Source organism: Rhinolophus sinicus, linkage group LG04 (assembly GCF_036562045.2).
Source record: "Rhinolophus sinicus isolate RSC01 linkage group LG04, ASM3656204v1, whole genome shotgun sequence".
Classification (NCBI taxonomy): domain Eukaryota; kingdom Metazoa; phylum Chordata; class Mammalia; order Chiroptera; family Rhinolophidae; genus Rhinolophus; species Rhinolophus sinicus.
In genome coordinates, this window is record NC_133754.1 from 60,671,783 (window position 1) to 60,694,009 (window position 22,227).

The 22,227-nt window shown below is 36.8% G+C and overlaps 1 protein-coding gene and 1 pseudogene across 11 annotated transcripts in view; one reads left to right on the forward strand and one right to left on the reverse strand.

The window, feature by feature from the left end:
- NSD3 (nuclear receptor binding SET domain protein 3) overlaps positions 1 to 22,227 on the forward strand; it is a 106,778-nt gene that overhangs the window by 3,990 nt on the left and 80,561 nt on the right. For 6 of the 11 annotated variants that reach the window (XM_019748078.2, XM_019748082.2, XM_019748081.2 and 3 more), the window contains exon 1: positions 2 to 501. The exons of 3 other annotated variants lie outside the window; for them this stretch is intronic. The gene's annotated coding sequence lies outside the window, so the exon portion shown is untranslated. Of the gene's footprint in view, position 1; positions 502 to 18,060; positions 18,163 to 19,245; positions 19,267 to 22,227 lie in introns of those variants that run through there. 2 more of the 11 variants (XM_019748079.2, XM_074329630.1) reach the window with 2 other exon arrangements.
- On the reverse strand, positions 14,298 to 15,263 carry LOC109456085 (large ribosomal subunit protein uL18; annotated as a pseudogene).

The window sequence follows — 22,227 nt, forward strand, 5'->3', positions numbered from 1 at the left end:
TGGGGGTGGGGCTTTGTGTCGGTGGTGGCAGCGGCGGGAGCGGGCGGCGGCGATAGCTAGCTACTGCCAGGACCGCGGCGGAGGCCGAAGGGAACTGTCCACTGGTCGCCGCGGAGAGGCGTGCGAAGGCCGGCTCGAGTCCCGAGGACCCTGCTGCCCCGACCCGGCCGCCAGCCACAGGCCCCTCTCTGATAGCAGCGGCTGCGCGGCGACCCCCCCATCCCTCCACCTTCCCTGCCTACCCCACCTCCCGCAGCCTTCCTCCTCTCCTTTCGTCGCCCGGCCTGGCCCGGCCGTGGCCCTCTTCCGTGCCCGCCGCCATGGCAGAGGCATCCGGTGCCGGGGAAATCTAGCCCGGGGATTTCATGCGGCCTAGTTTGGTTCCGTCTCCTTCCTCCGCGGCCCCGGCGGCTGCCCGCACCCGAGCCCCACTCCGGGCCTCCGTGTCTCTCCTGTGATCGTACTGACACGGCCGGGGGGTTAGAATGGAACAAACTGAAGGTAAAGTGAATGCGTATGCGTGTGTGTGTGTGTGTGTGCGCGCGTATTGGAAGGAAGGGCCGAGGAGAGAACGAGAAGGCGGCAATCTAGGGATGGGACCCGGGTTGGGAGAGAGACCCTAGCCGGGATGGGAGGGCCAGCGGGTGGCCTGCAAGGGTTCGAGGGTAGTCTAGAAGGAGGAGCAGGTAATAAGGAGGGGATGTGTAGCAGGGGAGGTATGATTGGGGTAAGAGATGGAGTGGCGCTGGGAATTGGGAGTAGAGGTGGGATGGGGGCGGGGATAAAGATGGAACGGGGGAGGGGCAGGGGCAGGGGAGCAGAGTTAGGTTTGGAGACGGTTAGAGAGACCTGGGAGGACTGAGAGATAGGGAGGTTTGGGGGTGGAGGGTGGAACTAGGAGTCTGGAGGAAGGAGATAGAATTGGGTGGAGAAATGGGCATCAAGGGAGAAACGAGGGAATGGAAGTGAAGGAAAAGGTGGATTAGGAAAAGGGATGATAAATGATTGAGACAGGATGCAAAAGGAAGATAGGAAATAGACTCAGGAAACTGGAAGGAAATGAACTGAATGTTGAGAAGGATGAGAACTACCGACCAAGCATTACAGAGTGGGAGGAAGAGAAGGCAAGGGGTTGTTAAAATGTTAGGAAAGGAAAGGAAAGCCTTTTGTTCCTATATTTGTGTGTATTTTGTGCCTTTTCTTTCAAGGCTGGAGAATAGAGAAGCTAGTAGTTATGGTGTTATGATTGTTGTGACATGGGGAGGTGTGGGTTTTACTGTTTTGAGGGAAGAGATGTATTAGTGTTATGGTAGCAAGACAGGGAGAGACATGGCCATAATTTGATGGTTTTGGTGAGGGAGTGAAGACAATTCAGATTTAAAGGGGGCAGGGGCAGCCATGTTTGCTGCCAGACACTGCAGTGTAAATAAATTCCTTCTTTCCGACATCAGTATGAATCTGAAAGGGGCCAGTTCATATGGTTAACCCTTTCTTTCTATTCATGAACTCTTCCCTTCCATCTTGAGGTCATTTAAAATTATTCATAACCACCAAAGGAGGTAGTGATGTTTTCCATCTTGTGTGTTTTGCTGCTCAACCCCCCTCCCCACACCCCCACACACACCTCTTTTTCCTCTTCCTTCTGGTTGCAAACAAGGCATGCTAATGAACTGCAATGTAAAATTTAACCCTTTTTGTAAAGTTAAGACTATATTTTTACTAGCTGAAGGACTCATCACTCTTTTATTTCAAAAATGACCATCAAAAGTCGTTTAAATATTCGTTTGTTTCAGAGGACTCGGAAGCAGTCAACATGTTTTTTGCAATTCTTTAAGTAAACAAGGAAATTGCATCGGTTATTTTACTTGGGCTTGTGCTCTTGGCAAAGCACTGTGGGGGTGAGAAGGGATAGGAAGATATGCTTGCGGTAGATTATCTGTTTGACTGTTAGAAAATTAGAAACGTGTGTAGTATTTTAAAACGGTGTTTATGATAGCTCTTGCTTATAGGCGATGGGTGTGTTAAGAAGTGTTTTATTTTTTTTTTATAAACTCTGTCTCCTCCATCCCTTCCCTTTGCTTTCATGTAGCTAGCTCAATACAATCTCCAGATGCTAATTCAGCACACTGCAATGATCTATGAAGTAGGCATGCAGTTTTTAGAGCCTCATTGAGGTGCCAATTTTTTTGTGTGTGTGTGTGTGTGTGTGTGTGTGAATTTCAGGTCACTCTCAGGAAAGCTACAGTGACTCTTTAATGTCAAATGTAACTACTTGTGTGATTTGAAATAGTTACTATTCTAAAGTTTTGTGGGGGCAAATGTTTAAATCCTGACAAGTTTACAGTGGATAAATTATGTGGAGCTTCTTTTATTTTCATATTGAAAAGGATTAAATATGTATGTGACCTCTTGTTTTGTCTTATAATTGTAATTGGGGTGATCTAAACTTTAATCCATCATATTGATATTGAAACTTCTCTAATACATGGAAGGCTTGTTAAAATTGTAATACGGACTCAAACCAGTTGTACTAGATATTGATTTAATCTACCTTAATGCAGCATCTTTTCAGTTTGTATATAGAAGTTTAGGATATGTTCATAGTCTTTTGGAAAAAGTAAATAAACTATTGTTAGAGTGGTACTTTGTGAGAGTACTTTTAGTATAAAGGCCAAATTTACAACTTGGAGTATTTTGATTTGATAATGTTCAGCCTGAATTTTTAAAAATTTTGTGAGGAAAAATTCCATTTAAAAAGCCATTCAGTAAGCGTTCTTGGAATTTATTTTCATGGAGATTTCATTTTATGGAGATTTTCATTTTATATCTCCATTCATTTGACCTATTATTTATAATTAAATTGTAAATTATGTGCATAAACTATCAGTGCCATAAATTTTTAGGAAAATGAGAAATTGTATGTTAAAATAAACTGACGTTGGAAGCTTGAATAACTAAAAAAAGTATTTCTGTGTATTCAGTTAGATTGGTGCAAAAGAAATTGTGGTTTTTGCAATTATTTTTAACCTTTTAAACCGCAATTACTTTTGCACCAACCTAATAGGTAGATGATATTTAATTAAAACCCAGACATTGTTCTGATTACCATATCCATAAGCCCACCTGTTACCTGTGATTCGTTTTTTAAAACCTTAATATGTTCTTGTACTGATCTAATTGAATTAGTTTTGGACAAAGGAAATTGGTTTCTTTAGACGTTGGTCATCCTTGAGTGAATTGTCAAATCTGAATTTAAATACACTCGGTTTCGGGAGTTTATAATAACATTAATAATAATCATAGTTGTAGCTGCCTGTAGTTGTCCTCTTACAATGTGTTATGCCGAGTGTCTTGCATGCTTTTATCCTTCCAACGTTTGTATGAGGTTAGTACTATTAAGTCATTTTTACAGATGGAGAAATTGAGGTTAAGTGTTTAATGACAGTGTTTGAACCCGGGTCTTTTCTAATTATAGAACCTGGATCAGCAAAACTTTACTTTTAGGTTTTTTTTAATTCATTAAAATAATATGTATTCATTATTAGTTTTTTTTCAAATATTATAAAAGGCTAAGAGGTTTTAAAAAAAGTTAACACCCCTGATGACCATTGGAAGTTTCTTGTGTGTCCTAGAACATTTCTATACATACCGTGTTTCCCTGAAAATAAGACCCAGCCGGACCATCAGCTCTAATGCATCTTTTGGAGCAAAAATTAGTATAAGACCCGGTCTTATTTTACTATAATGTAAGACCAGGACTTATACAAGACCAGGTCTTTTATTAATTTTTGCTCCAAAAGATGCATTAGAACTGATGGTCCGGCTAGGTCTTATTTTCGGGGAAACACGGTATATGTATTTCTGGGTTTTTTTCCCCCACTTTCTGCCTCCCCGCACCCTCACTCTGGTTCAGGTTGTTGTTTCTCAGTCTAGTTGTGTAGGACACAGCTCCCTGGCCCATGCTGGTGTTATGAGCCTTGCGCTCCCCCCAGTTGAGGCAGTTGGTCGCCTATAGTCAGTCAGTCGCTCACGGCAGCTCTCACCGGCTGCTCCTGACAGCACAGGGTAGCCCACAGCAAGCGGCCGGTGGCGCCCTCCTGGCTGCTCATGGCAGCCCAGCTCTAGGGAGAGTCGTTGTTCACAATCTTAGCTGCAGGGGATGCAGCTCACTGTCCCATGTGGGAATCGAACCAGTGATCTCGGTGTTAGGAGCACAGTGCTCTAACCACCTGAGCCACTGGGCTGGCCCGTTTATCTCTTTTAAAATGCATATAAATTGGGCCGTACGATCTGCATTTTTGTTTTAACAAGCTATCTGGGACATCCTTTTTAATGGGTATATATGGATCTACAGCATTTTTAAGGGTCATATAGTATTCTACTCTTTGGAATATTGATTCATATTAGGTTGTTAACAGGTTTTTACTATTATAATAATAGAGCACGACCTGAATTAAGTCCCTAAAAGCCTATTTAAATAGAAGAAGTATAGTCCAACTTTTTTACGAGAGAGAATACTGAGGCCTAGAGAAGTTAAGTTCAAGGCTTTAGTGAGAAACCTGTTACCTGGCTCTTTACACATTGCATTACTTCATTGTTATGAAAGTATTTGAGCTTTCTGTGAAAGCTCAAGGTGAGGGGGAATACTCAAGGTTAGGCACGTTTAGTATAATGACTGCAAGGAAATTTAGCTGCAGTGAAGCAAAGGATTTTCTATTTTTTCATACTTTGTTCAGTATGTACCTATAGCATATGCACAGAATATTTTTGCATGCATAAATGAATCATGTCCAAGTATCTTGAAGTTTCTGTTTTCTATAATAAAGAGGTTTGGAGCAGAATTTTCCTATTTTAATAAAGTTATCAATGAAATAAGATAACAATGAAATGAAAAAATAAGAGGTCTATCATGATCCTGGAAAACAACTTGGAAAAAAAATTGAGACATTGGTAAGTTTTTTAAAATGAGCTAAAAAATACCTAATTGAAAACAAGTTTTAAAAAAATTTTAGCAGGCACTGTTATTTTTGTCTATCAAGAATAAGTTACAATGGATATTTATACATGGTTTCTTTTGAAACAAAAAGATAGTCTGTATTAGACCATTAGAAAGTTAAAATCATTAAAGCTTTAAAAAGGTTTAGAATTTGGTATCTATCCATAAAATCTGCCTCTTGATGCAATCTGCCCTGTTTTTAGTTTTACTTAAAAGTAGAGTCTATTTGAAAGAGCAACTAAGATTATTTATTCCTTTGTTATTAAACATGTCCAGCATTTGAGTTTTCAATGAATGGTGAGCTTCATTTCTGCAAGCTAATCTTTTTATAAATGTTAATAATGGTAAATTTAAGAAATTGATCATACTATGACTACGTAACACGTTTTTTAAAGCTTACAGAGTTTGGGTTTTTATTGTTGACCTTAACTACCGTGTTTCCCTGAAACTAAGATGTAGCCGGCCCATCAGCTCTAATGCGTCATTTGGAGCAAAAATTAATATAAGACCCAGTCTTGTTTTACTCTAACATAATATAAGACTGGGTCTTATATTAATTTTTGCTCCAAAAGACGCATTAGGGCTCATGGTCTGGCTAAGTCTTATTTTCGGGGAAACAGGGTAAGTATTTAATGAGTACTTTTAAACACTTATGTATTATGTTATGCCTCTGCTCCATGTCATGAAAAGGTAAAAGGTGGGCCGGCCCGGTGGCTCAGGTGGTTGGAGCGCCATGGTTGTAATGCCGAGGTTGCCGGTTGGTGCCAGCTGGCCGGCCAGCGGCGAGACCAATGACCGGCAACCGACTGCTTCAGCTGTGGGGAGCGCAAGGCTCATCATAATACCAGCATGGGTCAGGGAGCTGTTGTCCTACACAACTAGACTGAGAAACAATGGCTTGAACTGGAGTGGGTGGGTGGGTGGGATGGGGGAGGCAGAAAAAGGAGAAAAAATAAAGTAATAAGAAAATGTGTCCCAATAAAACTTTGTTTATTAAAAAAAGAGAAAAGAAGGTAAAAGGCATATTTTAAATTTTATGAATTTAGAGAATGTTCAGTTTTTTATTGGATGTGTGTTGTTACTCCTAAAGTACGTCTGTTTATTGACAAGGTTTTGAATTTGAAAAGCTCTTTGAAAAAGGATTCTTGGCTTATTTGAAAATTTTAGATGTATCTGTGTCATTGACTCCTCTACAGTGATAACTTTTCCTACTAGTTCCCTTTTTCATCTAGATTTAAGGCTATATTGAGGAGAAAGTGAACAGGAAAATGACAAATTTTTATATACGTATAGTTTCCATTTTAACCATAGATATGTATGAATATTATTATCTAATAATACCTTGCATTTATATTACACCTTCTGTGATGTTGAATAGAATCCTCACACAATAACTCAACATTTTTCTTTTTTAATGTGAAGTTGAAAAGCACAAGAATTATTTAACGTAATTTAAAGATGGAAAATGAGATTTCAGGAACTCAGGCCAAATAGCCTACCATGTTAAGTAGAATAATATTTTCAGATTTCCGTCTGATTACTTTTTAGAAAACTAAAACTATATGTATGGGTGTGTGTTTCTTGACCTTTTCTTCGTAGCCTACATTACCTTTATTTTAATAGACAATTAAACATTAATTTTTAACGTAACGGTAAAATATTGTTTTACCCATAGGACATGCTTTTTCTTATTTTGGTGTAACTTGTATACAAGCTTCCTGACATATGTAAGTACTGTACCTATTTTAAAATTAGGAAATGTGTGGCTTCACGGGATTTTTGTGGGTAAGACAAAATTTAGTTTTTCAAATTGATTTGGGATTAAGAAGGAAATTAAGAAGTGTCATATAGAGACTTGCCCAGTGGCATTTTGGCCATAGCAAGACAGTATTTTATCTATTGAGTTTTGTGTTTATTAACATCTCTTAGCTGTGGAGTCTTAAGAAAGCCGTACATTCAACAACAACAAGGAAAAAAAAACCAAAACTTAAAAAATAAGCATTTTAAACAACTTTTAAGTTGTGAAACATGACATAAAGAGCATAAAACTTAAATGTACAATATAAACAAATAATTAGAAAATGAGCATCATGTAGTACCCACGTAGGTAATAAGCCCTTTAAGAAAAGCTGCAGAGATAGCACCATTGGTTTAGCTGGTGTTGCCTTGTTGGTATTTGAACTTTAGGGATAAAAGTATGCTGAAAAGTAGCCTGAGAAATTAATAACCACGAAGGGTCAGCAAATGTAAAAATTGAATGACCAATTTTTGTTATTATCAAAAGGGTTATCTAGACAAAAAATAATACCTTCCTAACATTTAGTCATTTAGTGATTTTAAATCTTGGTGCTTTATTAATGAATGTGAAACAAAAAAAATACCGAATTCTACAAGAATCACGCCATTTTATACAAAATGTTTTTTCAGAGTTCATCTCTCGCACTTTTTGATAGGATTCAGTGACTACTGGTTTTAGATTAATGTGCAGACTCTAAACTTTTAGATTTTTGCTTAGAAAATGTCAAATTTGCCATACTACTAATCTAACGTCAATATCTTATTTTACAAAAACTAGTTGGACTCTCTTGCTTTCACATTAATGTAACCATTCAAAAAGCATTAACCTGAGAAATAATCAGTAATGACAATCTATGTTTGACTCTTCCTTGTCGGTGCCCCTTGATTCTTACTTTTTCTGTATTTTGGCTAGGTTTCAGACTTCCTTTGAAACTGAAGAAACTTACTTACTTGACTGTGCTTCCCTGGCTTTCTAGCCTATTTTCATGTGTGCTTGGAAAGATTTAATGTTGACTTTCGAGAATTTTGATGGCAGAAAAGTTGAATTCCCCCCCCCCATCTGCTGAATAGTTTATTTGCATAAAACTGCAGTGTGGGCTTGAAGACATTTTTATAACATCTCTACATACATAGATTAAATAAAGCCTTTATGTGGTTATTATAATTTTGTAACTTTAAGCTGTCTCCATTGTGATCTCTGTAGGATCCAAATATATTAGTATTTGGATATAGTGTTTATAAATATAGTATTTCATGTTTGATTGTGATGACAAATTTCTTGCTGTGCTTGACTGTATCCTTGAATTCCCATCTGTAATGCAGTAGAATGGTGTTATTTTTTTATTCTGGCTGAAGGTTAAATGTATTCCTTGTTAATTTATCCGCTGCAAGGATGTTGAGTTTTCCAATGTGGAAGCAAACATATTTGATAGAATTAATTTTAAAATCTAAAATCAGTAGTTTGGGTTTGTGTATGGAGTAGTGTTAATATGCTTTTGGTCATCTCATGGTTTCTGTGTTGCTATCACCTGTACAATTAAGCTTTAATCATTAGAATTTATTGTATTGGGTGACTATTAGTAGTTAAGGCACTGAGGTACTGAGGTTAAGGTATTAGTTAAGGTATTGTGTACACACACACACACACACACACACAACTCCTAAGAAATGCTGATAGCCCTGTTAGTTTTTACTTTTTAATGGAAAATTTGTGCTTTCCAAAGTGGCCATTAGTTTAAAAATAACATTTATTATGTTTAAATTATGAAAGGATTGTTTATTGTAGGGAAATTGAAAACCAGTAAGATGATAAAGATTAAAAATCACCTGAAAGCCTACCAACTTGAAGTAACTATTATTAACATTTTGTTCTATATCCTTCCAGTGTTTTTTTCTTACGCATATAGGTGTTGTTGTTTTTTCAAATTGGAATTGTACATTAATATTATTTTGTAATGCACTCTATTGTGAAATAATTTGTTTTTTGAGGATGTGATTTTAAAAATTGACATAATTTTCATTGTTAGGGTGTGCTATGTCTCCTTACCATTCTTCTATTGGTGGTATTTTAAGCAGTTTGCAATTTTGGGATATTATAATTTGATTAACATCTTTACACATTAAAACAACTGTGATTATTTTATTACAATAAATTCCTGGAAGTGGAATTTCTTAAAAGATTTGAACATTTCAGAAGCTTGTGACACATATTTCCCATTTGTCCTCCAGAAAGCTTTTTTATAACAGTTTTATTGAGAAATAATTCATATACCTACAAGTCACCCATTTAAAGTGTACAAATGCAGTGGTTTTTAGTATATTCACAGAATTGTGCAACCATCATCACAATCAATTTTAGAATTTTTCCAGAAAGGTTTGAACCAGTTTAAACTCCCAGCAATATCCGAAAGGCTTTGTTTTTAAAGATTGCATTTTACTTGTGGTTTTTAAAGTGTAGTACAAAATGCAAGAACACAACAGCTTGTGTGATATATACGTGTGTGATATCTACTTTTTTATAGTCATTATCATTTTTAAAATTTTATTTTTAGCTTTATTGGGGTGTAATTGACTGAGATATACTTTATATCTATTTGTGAGTGAAATTTTAGAAAGCTATTCCTGAAAAGATGCTCATATTTGTTATGCTAAGAAAACCTGACATTTAAAGTTTAATTTTATGAAACAAAGTATGAAGTGGATTTTTTGAATTACAAAAGCATTTTGTCTAGTCAAGATGCCTTTATTGAGAGAGTATTGTATGTGGTTTAAATTACATTTCTTTTCATCCAAATTTTATTTAGAAATACTTTATTTTAGAAAATAATTATAAATTAGTAATAGAGATTATGCTATACCTATATAATTAACTGTAGCACACTTGTCACCCTATAGAAAGTATGGTTTGAATTTTAAGAGAGGTTTGCTTTGCTCTAACTGACCTTCACCCTGACAGTTGTTCTGTTTGCTTTAAGCCCTTTAACAAAACATCTTTTTTTTTTTAAACTGAGTGGGCAGTGGAATGTAGGGCAAGAGTCTAGTCAGACCTGAGTTCCTATGCCCACTGTCTCTCTTTCCACTGAGGCTCAGTGTTCTCTCTGAAGTGAAGATGAAAATGACTACTCTTTGGAGTTATGGGGATCCAAATTAAAAGTGCTAGAGTGTTTCTAGAACTGTGCCAGGCATTTGGCTGATAATAAATGATTTTTTTTTAATATAAGAAAAATAGCACATGCAAAATGAACTAATCTTAGTTGCATGTATAATAGATGAAGAAATAAACTCAGTTGGCCTAAACTCACTTTCATAGTTAAAAGTTGAATGTTAACTAATGCTTGATCAGAATCTTTGCATGGGTTATTATGTGGCATTTCTCAGTTGGTAAGAGAATTCATGCTGGTACAAGTATGAACACGAAGTTAACTTTCCAGTCCAAATTTACTTCCACTGCTGTTATAACAGCATGATGGCTACAGCTTCACCAACACTTAGTGTTCTGATTAAGCAAATAGGTGATAGTGTAAATTTTGAATATGTGGTATGAAGTTCCTTATGTTCTAACTTTTATTGCTTATTTTGAAAACATAATGTTGAATACAATTGAACCTAAATTATTAGTGTTAAACCTGATGAACCAAAAATACCCTGGTCTTTATAAGAAAGATGAACTTAATAAATTATTTTAAATTGCTTAGTACTTTAAAAACTACTCATACTACTCATTTCTGTAATTCATTCTCTTGATATCATACTATGGGGAATGGAAAATACAAGGGAAAAGAAAGTATTTTCCATTCTTAAAATTTTGCAGTGTTTTAAGAACCAATCTTAGAAACCATTTAAAAGTTTGTTGGGGACAAAGGTAGGAAAATACATGGATAAACTTGTTAGTTTACTAGATTTCATAGTAAATGGAACAAGATGACTGGTAGGTTACTTAGTTTGTAGTAGTTTTCAGTGTGATCCAGTACCCTTGATGTGTAAGGGATTGGAAAATAATGTAAGTTTTCAGGGGCGGCCGGATTGCTCAATTGGTTAGAGTGGGCGCTCTGAACAGCAGGGTTGCGTTTCGATTCCCACGTGGGCCAGTGAGCTGTGCCCTCCACAACTAGCCTGAAGACAACAAGCTGCCGCTGACCTTCCGGAGGGGCGGCCGGATGGTTCAGTTGGTTAGAGCAATTACAATTAAAACAAATAAATAAATAAATATTAAAAAAATAATAATGTTAGTTTTTTTCAAGTGGTAACACTATGTCTGTTACTGATGGGTGTGGTTAAGAACAAAGTGAAGACAGTTGAGGTTAAACCAAATACATAAGGGAAATACCATGTCTTACTAGTAAGTTTTGTATTGATACAAGGCAGTTCAATAGTAATGTGGTTTAGTCAGGAAAAAATAAGAACTACAAAGCAACCAAAAAATGTGTAACTTAATGGAATCATCGTCAAGTAAAAATTGTGTGATTGTATTATGTTTAGTGACAGGGTTTCTGGTTAAATGAAATAAGACATTCCTTTTTTGTATTTCATAATTGTGTTTCATTGCATGCAGATCACTTCCTAACATAGGGTATTTTAATGTCCTTGACCATACCCTTCTCAACACATTTCTAGTAGAAAATTTTTAAGTGAAAGTTTCAGGAAAATATTTGGGGTGACAACACTAGACTTAAACAGATTCTGGAGTAGTACAGGTATGCTTTGAAAAATGGTGTTGTTCTATTAGTATGAACTCGAAAAATTTACAATACAAATTAGAAGACAACATGCCTAATCTTTAATATACCTTGGTTATTTACTTAGAGATTATTTATTTACTTAGAGAATTTTATAGAAAGAAATACGATGGTCATGCTGATTTGATCCCCTAAAATCTTAGTTATGTAAATAGGTCTATTGGCTGTGAATTTCATATAATTGTTTGCTACTGCAAATAGCGAACATCTAAATAATGTTAATATGGTAGGTAAGACATTCAAGTTAATTTTTTTTAATTAAAGTTTATTGGGGTGACAAAAGTTAGTAAAGTTACATAGATTTCAGGTGTACAATTCTGTATTACATCATCTGTAAATCCCACTGTGTGTTCACCACCCAGAGTCAGTTCTTCTTCCATCACCATATATTTGTTAATTTTTTAAACCACATGTATTCTTGTCAGAATGAAAATCCAAGCTATATGAGGTCTGATAATTAAGTTCGCGAACTTGTTGCAGTGCTGTTGCTAACCTTTTTTTATATTGGAGGAATTATTCATTATGAATTTGTACCAACTGGACAAACAGTTAACCAAGTTAACTATTTGGAAGTGCTGAAAAGGCTGCATGAAAAAGTTAGACGATCTGAACTTTTCGCCAACAATTCATGGCTCTTGCATCACGACAACGCACCAGCTCACACAGCACTGTTTGTGAGGGAGTTTTTAGCCAGTAAACAAATAACTGTATTGGAACACCCTTCCTACTCACCTGATCTGGCCCCCAGTGACTTCTTTCTTGATCCAAAAAGAAAGGAAATATTGAAAGGAAGACATTTTGATGACATTCAGGACATCAATGGTAATATGACGACAGCTGTGATGACCATTCCACAAAAAGAGTCCCAGATTGCTTTGAAGGGTGGACTAGGCACTGGCGTCGGTGCATAGCTTCCCAAGGGGAGTACTTCCAAGGTGACCATAGTGATATTCAGCAGTGAGGTATGTAGCACTTTTCCTGGGATGAGTTCGCAAACTTAGTTGTCCCATCTCGTACATTTATAAGAGGAATCACAGCCGATTTTCCTATTGTTTGGGGTCATTTCGGGTTATCTGGATCACCTAATTTAACCTTCATTGTGGACTTTAAAGAAAAGCCCAAAGATGTTGTATCTCTTCAAGATTCATGCAGCTCAGTTAGCGGTAGAATCAGAACTAACTCAAACCTCATTACTGCAAGACCAGTGTCAGAGTACATTTTTATTTGTCTCCAGATTTATCTTATTCTAGCCTATCAAGTCTGTCTTATTGTAGCATGTAGATCTGATTGCTAAACTTCCTCTTATGTGACTTCTTTCTAGCTTCACAGTACTATTCTCCAATTTCTTTAAAAAGTTTTTGATCTTATTTTTATAAGCTTTTTTGGGATGTTTTTGTTTAGGTCTTATCTGAAAAATAATTTATTTTTTCAGATCTGTGGCTTTGAAAATAGAGGAATGAATCTTAAGTCAACAAATGTTGGCGGCTCTTGCAGCTGGAAAAGGCAAGGAAACAGATTTTCCCCGAGGGCCTCCAGAAGGAATGCAGCCCTAACACCTTGATTTTAGCCCAGTGAGACCCATGTTAGACTTCTGACATCCAAAACTGCAAGATAATGAATTTGTGTTGTTTTAAATTTTGCTGTGTTTAAACCACTAAATCTGACATTTGTTAGAGAGGCAACAGAACTAATACAGAGACTTCTCTAAAAGCATTTCCAAACACTCTGTCTTCTTTAGTTTCACTAACATCCCTATAAAGCATATAATGGGGGAGGGCGAGGAGGGTGGGGAAGGAATCTCTTAGATTAGTTAAACTAAGATTTGGGGCACCTGAAATAGAAATACCACTTTAAAAAGTCTTACCCCATCACAACATAAATAGTCCTATCTATGGATATAAACATGCTAGTATGATCTAAAATTTTCCCCTGGACAGCCAGAAAAAGCCATTAGATTTTTGTTGGTAGAATGTTACTGTCACCTTTTACATATGTTCTTGGAAAATGTTAGTACGTAATTTTAGAGGTTAGTATAGCGCAGCGGTTTGATGAGGTTTCAAAGCCAGCAGCATAGCATTTTCAAATCTCTCTCGACTGTTGACTCTTCTCTCTTCCCTTTTCACTTAAAAGGATCTTTGTGATTACATTGGGCCCACCTGGATAATCTAGGCTGCTCTCTCTCATACTCTTAATGATTAAGATCCTTAATCACGCCTGCAAAGTCTCTTGCCACATAAGGTAACATATTCACAAGGTTCTAGGGGTTAGGATGTGGATATTTGGTGGGGGAACATTATTCTGTGTATCACAGCCTCTATACAAGTTGAAGATGTTGGCTTTGTTAATTATAGTAATAGGAATGTTTTCTGAAGCAGTGAGCATTGCCTTTCTAGATTAGTACAGACATGACAGAAAAGTGGTCCAATTGTCAGTGACAATATGTGGTAAAGAATTCAGATCATGAAACAAGATTGCTGGGTTTGACTCCTGGCTGTACCACTTATTATATGTGTGACCTCGGACAGCCACCTAACCTGTCTGTTCTTCAGTTTTCTTATCTGTAAAATAGAGATACTAGTACCCACTTTACCAGTTTTTTTCTGACGATTAAATGAGATAATACTTGTAGAGCACTCGGAATGTCACATAAGTGTGTTCAATAAATAATATTGTTTTACTTGAAGCATCTTTAAAATATTTCTTATTTGAAATTGCAGAGAGATTTGTTATATAGATTAAAATCTGGATCTATTCTGAGTTTTTGTGTGTTTTTTTTAGTTGCTTAATAACTTTATTTATGTCTATATGAAAAATCTTCATAGAAAACTGTTTGGCTTATTAGCTCTCAGCAGCCCGTTCCTGAGCTCTGAGGAAACTTGCCTTTTTCTGTGCTACCCGATCTTTCTTCTGGGCAAGCGACATTTTGGGACAGTTCCACCTCTTCTTTTTAACTTCTTTCTTAGGCTTCTTCTCATAAACCGGATTCTCCCGTATACCAGCCTGAGCTTTCTTATACATCTCCTCCATCGTGTCTGGAGTTACGTTGTTCTTTATGTATTGAGAGAACTGTTTCTTAGAAGCGTCTTCACCTTCTTCCATTAGATAACGCATATAGTCTGCAACGTTCTGGCCCATGATGTGTTTCCGATGTACTTCTGCATTGAATTCCTTGCTTTCTGAATCATAACTAGGGAATCGTTTGGTACTGTGAGGGATAGATAAGCCTCCGTCCACAGCTCCCTTCAGGGCCCCAAAAACTTTATTTCCAGTAGTAGTTCTGGCAAGTCCTGCATCCAAATAGCAGGTGAAGGCACCAGGTTGACCATCAATGCTTTCCACATTGTATTCATCTCCAGTCACCTCCACTTGACCTTCATAGATCTTGTCCATGCCAAACCTATTGAGAAGCTTGCGGGCCAGCAGCAGGCCAGTACAATATGCTGCAGCATAATTTGTGAGGCCAACCTTCACACCGTACTTGGGGAGTTCATGAGCATAAATGCTGCCCAAACTATCATATCTCCTTCTATACGGGCATAAGCAATCTGACAAATGATGTCTCTGTTGGTTACCTGTACAATCATCCTATATTTGGGTGTGTGGTATTTATTTTTATCCTGGATTACCAAGCGTTTCTGGGCATACTAATCAGTTTTACCCTCATGGCGTCTTCTAAATGTCACTTGGTATCTCTTGAAGTAGGCCTTACTCTTGACGTCTTTAACAAATCCCATCCTGGTGAACAGAGCCCCGCATCCGCGGCTCACCACGGCCCACCTGCAGACCCAGCTCGGCTCCGGGGAAGAAAAGCCCGTAGACTGTGCTTGTGTTTTTTTTTTTTTAACATTTTGAATACTCAAAAATATTTCATTCAGGAGAACATCTGTGAATATTAGTCATTAAGAACAGGATACAAGCTGGATAAATATGACTATTTCCTTGGCTTATAATTAATGAGTTATATTTTTCTTTTAAAAAATATTAAAAATTTCATATGTTCATAGAATCTACAGAGATGAGAAAGGAAAGGCAAAGCAAAAAGAATAGAACTCATTCATAAATCCATTCAGAGATAGTAAGCATTTACATTTTAGCGAACATCCTTTTATGGCAGTGGTTTTCAACCCTGGGGCAATTTTGCCCTCCAAGGGGATGTTTGGCAATGCCTGGAAACATTTTTCATTGTTACTACTGGCAGGTAGCACCACTGGCATCTAGTGTGCAGAGGCCAGGATGCTGTTAAACACCTAAACAGCACACATGACAGCCCCCCTGCAACACATTATCTGGCCCAAAATGTTAGTAGTTCTGAGGTTGAAAAACCTGTTTTATAGTGTGAACTCATCTATAAATGTATTGCCTTTTGAGTCTAATTCTCAGTCATATGTTTGAATTTTGCATCACTTCTTCATTAGTGGGTTATATAAAGTCTAGGTACTGAAGACCAAATTTGACTTGGTAACTCATATTATGCTCTTGGAAAATGTTAGTAATTTTAGAGGTTAGGATAGCACAGTGGTTTGATGAGGTTTCCAAAAAAAATTAAACACTGAAATTATCTGCATAATTTTAGATTGTGAAGTTGAAGTCCTGTTATGGCAAATACTATGCTGTGATTGGGGGGCGTGCTTTTGCCAGCAGAGTGTATATTTTTCTGTCTTCATTACTTGATTGGAAATGAAAATTTAGTAAAACAGCAGTTAAATTTCCTTTTGTCTTTTCTGCTATCCCTTTGTTCATTTAGCAGCCTTTTTCATTCACTTACTGTACTAGGGGATAGGGATACAGCAATGAGCAAAACATTAAAGTACCCACTACCTTTGCTAGAAATTAACTAGGTTGGTTGGTTGGTTGGTTGGTTTTTCCATGACTGAAGAAGGCATTGCTGTCCTTTGCTTTGGAAATTAAAGATAAATATGAACTTCCGATAGCTGAACATATTTGGGTGTTCTCTGAACTCTGAAGTTACTCAAAAATGCCTTTTACTCAAAGAAGCTTGGCATTCTAATATAAATTGATTTTGTGTTTAGTACAGGTTTTGTATTAATCTATAAATGATTCAAAAAAAGAAATGTCATTTTATTAGAGTTCCAGATTTTCTTTATCATGCGTTATGGTAATGTGACAGTTTCTCTTAATCCCACTAGTAGTGACTGTAGTTTTTATACACTGAAACAGAAGACAAAGCTTCACTTCATAATATACCTACTGCTTTGGAAAATACGAACCTTTGTATATTAATAGTTTATATACATGCCTGTAGAATTATTAGATTCATGGTAATGAACTTCGTATTAAATGTGATTATGTAAATGTTTAAGTTTCCTGGGGAAAACATTCTTTTCAACCAGTAATTTTTTTGTGTGACGGGTTTATACTCTTATTTCCAGCACTTCGTTAAATATCTTAAATTTAGTTCTGATGAAAAGATTACTTGATAAAATATAATAAGATTACATACTAAATTTTGAAGAAGTTTAAAGATAATGGGGCAAATTTTGTTTTGTTGTGTTTTCCTCTGCTAGTTTGGTTTTGTGTTGGACATATAAATAATCATAGTGCAGGTGCTTTCTAGCTTTATTCATGACCTTTCTTAGGAAGGAAAAGGCAAATCTGTACAGTCTGTTCTAAATGCGTGCTGTTAACACACAGCCCGTGGCTTTTCAATAATACTAATTACTTAATGGTTATTAGTTCATATTAAACTATTTCAATTTTTAATCTAATTCTGTAGCCCCTTAACTGTAATACTCCCTTCTGTTTATGATTGATTTGTTTATTGATAATGTACCAGGCACTGTGGTTGGCCTGGGGATTTAGAGATGAAGTAGTCCCATGTCCTTGACATAAATTTCCAGTCTTTCCGTATTCTCTGGCATCTAAGTTGTTTTTACGTTCCTGAATTATGTAGTGTGCTTTCATTAAATGCTTGTAACTTGGTTTTGTAACATATCAAGAAAGGCCCTTCTAATAATCTAGATCATTTGGAAGCTGTGATGTTAAGCCAAGAAAGTTTGTAACTGAAACCCTTTTAGGTTAATGATTAATGTAGCGAAGCAGCTCCTCTCCCTTCGCACAGGTTAGGACTTTTTGTTTCCTAAACCTGGAAATGTCTGAACTCCCGTGCATCCTCTGTCTGTTCTCACATCCCCTTGCTTCTCAACTCGGGTGTTTTCCTTTGTCATCCAGGGCACTTACTTGTTTCTGTCAGCAGGGACTCTGTATTGCTCATCTCTTCTCTCTAGTCCTCATAACACAGGTATTCGATATAAAATGAATAAATTAACCAAAGCAGGAGTAATTTCTGAGCCTCATCTCTTGCGCTTTTCCTGTATTGTTTTTCTGTCTCCAAAAATAATGTAACTGTATGACTGCAGGAACCATGTCTAAATTTTCATCCCTATAACTAGTGCTTAGCCCAGTGTCTGGTAAATAGTAAGTGCTCAATAAATATTTGTTTTATTAGAGAAGCCTGTACAGGTTGAGGCGGGGACAACCTGGCTGTAACTTTTGGTCTCCTTCCCATTATAGCAGCAGCAGAATGGGAAGGAAGGAGGAGCTGGCATGAACTTCGTCCCAACGTTGTCTCAGCCTACAGAGGGCAATTAACAGCAGCTGGTATCCAGAATTGATGTAATAAAGTATTTTACTATTATTTCTTACACAAATGTTTTGAGATCATGTTCCTTCGCCCCCCCCACCCACCCTTTTAGGTCAAGACAGCCATCTATAATGTATTAAGTACTGTGGTAGAGTATAGGTAGAATGCTATGCCAGCAGCAGAGGGTACATGCATGACCTGGCTTCAAAGGGTGTGTGAGGGGTGGTCTGGAAAAGCTTCTTCACACCTGAATAGAATCTTAAGGATGAGTGGTTGATGAGAGAAAATGCTAGAGTACCATGTTTCCCCGAAAATAAGACCTAGCCGGACCATCAGCTCTAATGCAGTTTTTGGAAAAATTAATATAAGACCCGGTCTTATAGTAAAATAAGACCGGGTCTTATATAATATACTATACTATAATATAATACAATACTGGGAATATAATATATAATATAATACAATATAAATTGGGTCCATAATATAATACCGGGTCTTACATAAGACTGGGTCTTATTTATTTATTTTTTAAAATGTTTATTGGGGAACAGTGTGTTTCTCCAGGACCCATCAGCTCCAAGTCGTTGTCTTCAATTTAGTTGTAGAGGGCCCATGTGGGAATTGAACTGGCAACCCTGTTGTTCAAAGCCCGCGCTCTAACCAGCTGAGCCATACGGCGCCCCAAAACTGCGTTTTATATTAATTTTTGCTCCAAAAAACACATTAGAGCTGATCGTCCGGCTAGGTCTTATTTTCGGGGAAACACGATAGTAGAGGGCAAGTTGGGAAAGCTGAGGCAGCAGGAGAGGCGGCTGAACAAGTAGGCAGCAGCCAAATCAAGAGAGGTCTTCTGGTTTTTGGATTTTATCCTAAGGCCTGGGGAACTGCGGGAGGTTGTTAAATTTAAGGATTTTTTTTTTTTTTTTTAAGTACTACCAGTGCTCTAGAGAACAGATTAGAGGTGGACAACTTTGGAAGCAGGAAGAACAGTTTGGAAAGAACTGTTGCTCTTACCCAGATGAGAAATGATAAGACAGAACCCAGGAATATAGCAAGAACTGGGAATATTTGGAAGAAAGTTGAAGGCAGGACCAGCTTTGTTTTATGCATTGCATTTATCTTCTCCCAGCCTGGAGGTTTGTGTTTTCACTTGTTTGTGTTGTCTTTTGGCATACCATTTTGAAAATTAATATTGCTGATTTTATTATTTCCTTTATGTGTTGTACTTTTTATGTAATTGTTTTAAGAAGTCCTTCCCCGCTTTGAGTTCATAAAGATTTGCTACTGTTTTATATTTTTGTTTTTTCTTTAAAGTTTTTAAGTTTTGCTTTCTATTTTTGGCCTTTAATCCACCTGGGGTTGGTATATTATATGGTGAGGGTCTAATTTTCTTTTTCTATATGGATAAGCCGTTTTCCCAGTACCGTTCTTTGAATCTTTTTTCCTTCTCTAATCTGCAGTGCTGCTCCTATTATATGTCAAATTCCCATATACACTTGGGTCTGTGTCTAGGATCTTATTCTGTTTCATTGTCTATCCCTTTGCTAGTACCTCATATTTTAATTACTGTAACTTAATAAGTGTAAAAGTTTTTGTTTTAAGCACATTTAATGTGTGTGTACAAACCAGTAATTGTTTGAATGGATATTGTAGACTTTATTATTAAGAAGCATGTGTAAATGCTTTCTTGATTTCTTTTGGAGCATTTTTTAAAGATATAATTCACATGCCATACAATTCTCCCTTTTAAAGTGTACACTTCTGTGTTTTTTAGTGTATACACAAGGCTGTGCAACTGTCACCACTACTTCCAGAACATTTTTATCACCCCAAAGAGATCCCATACCGATTAGCAATCACCCTCCGTTCCTCCCTTTTCCCAGCCCCTGGCAACCTCTAATTATCTTTCTGTCTCTACAGATGTTCAGACCTGAACCTGTCATATAAATGAAATCATATAATATGCAGCATTTTGTAAGAGCATTCTTATTTAAATTTAGTAAAATTGATAGATTAGCAGGGCATTTTGTTGGAATATTACCGTGCACTTAAGGAAGTATGACAAAAATACTGTGCCTTAGCAGAGAGAAAGAAGAGCAGATATCACCAGTATTTATTTCTGTTTTGTTTTTATTGTTTAAGCATCAAATTCACATTTTAGTTCTCCTTCATTTATGAAGAGAGTGGCCAATCTTACCCTTTTGCTTAGTTGCTTAATGAGCAAATGTCATGTAGCAAATCCTGTTCTGGAAGGGTGTCGTCTGTTGATAGATCTTGGGTTTATTATATATAGAGTGAGAACACTTTGATTTGGATAGACATTGTCTGTAATTGTATAAAAATGACATGCTTTTAAAATAATATCAAGTGTCAGTTGTAACTGGAAAATTTTTTTTAAAAAAAAGATATTTGCTTCGTGTCTTAATGGATAAGTGAGTAAAATCATGTGAAAATATAAAGGGAATATGTTCTCTCCTGAATTATTTTTTAAAGCAAGCAGATTTTCCAGTTTAACCTAGAAATTAGTCAGCAGCTTAAGAGTTGTTTTTAAAAGGCTACCTCGGAAAGTACCTTTAAGTCAAGATACCCAGATAAGGTTTACTAATATAGAACATTTATTTAACATGTTAAAATACTGTAAGCCCTTTGTGTCATTTGGAGAATTGATATCTTTTTAGTATAATTGCTTAAAAATAATTTGGAAAAGAAAATGTTTTCCCCTAAGTCATAGCAACCTTTCAAAGAGGTGCCTCAACCAGAATGTAATAGTAAACCTGTTGTCCAGTAGTCTTTTCAAACCTCATAATTTTGACATCCTCAAATTTTCATTTAAAAAGTCAAAAGGAAACTAAAAATTACTTAAGTACCTCAAGAATGAATGTTATTATATAATGGCCTCAAAATCTCAGAAGTCCAAGGATTTACATTACTATGGGAATTTAACAACTTGTTTGGGAGTAAATGCCAAATTTTAGTCAGAAATAATTAGCTTCTCTACCATTGTGGTTAAAATTTTTATGGATAGCTATAACTACCAACTGAATAATACTTGGATGCTGTTAAAAGTACTTGCTTTTGTTTGTGGATAAAATAGTAAATCTTGTAATCTGATATGGTTTTTGTTCCCTCAAAGGATAAGATCATCTAAAGACAAATGGAACAACTGCCTCCATTTGTGATTTTGTTTGTATTTCCTTGACGAAAATTTCCAAGCAGGATCCATTTTGTCTGAAAGGTTGACATCTAGTTGTGTAGTCACTGTACCGAATTCAGTTATTGCTTTCTGTCTGTAACAGAGCTAGATTAGATGCTATCAGCTTTGGCTCTTTTTAGTGAATAAAAGGTAAACATTATTCATTTCCTTTTTAGTGCTATAGTGGTGTGGTCAAATTCTTAGAACCTAGTGGTTGATTTTTTTCCATAACCTCCACCCTCAACCCCCAATTATTTTGTGTGTGTGTGAAGTTAAAATGTAGAGAGGCTGTGATGGAAGAATATTGATTTTTAGTGTAATTTGTGTCCTGTTCATACTTAAAAGAAGTTTGTGTTTGCTGATTTTTAAAGATGTGTGTTTGGGCTCTTTAAAAATACTCGTCTCCTGTGTGTGTGTTACTGCATCGTTGAGTCAGCCCCGACTTCTGGTGACCCAGTGAATGAGTGACGTCCACCACGCCCTGTCCTGAACAGCCCAGCTCAGCTCTTGTAGACTCATGCCTGTGGCTTCTTTTATGAAGTCACTCCATCTCAGAGTTGGTCTTCCTTTTTTCCTGCTGCCTTCTCTTTTTCCCAGCTACTGTCTTTTGCAAGAACCCTACCCTCTCATGATATGCCTGAAATAGGCCTCCAGGGATCTTTCAGGCTTAATCTGCTCTAGGACCCACTTGTTTGTCTTTCTGGTGGTTCGGGGTATCCGTGGAGCTCTCCTCCAACACCGTATTTCAATTTTTTTCCTATCAGCCTTCTTTACTGCCCAGCTTTTGTATTTGTACATAGTAATTGGGAATGCGAGGGTGTGGGTGATCTTAGCCTTGGTCTCTAAAGACATATCATTGCTCTTGGTGATGTTTCCTAATTCTTTCAAAGCTGCCCTTCCGAGT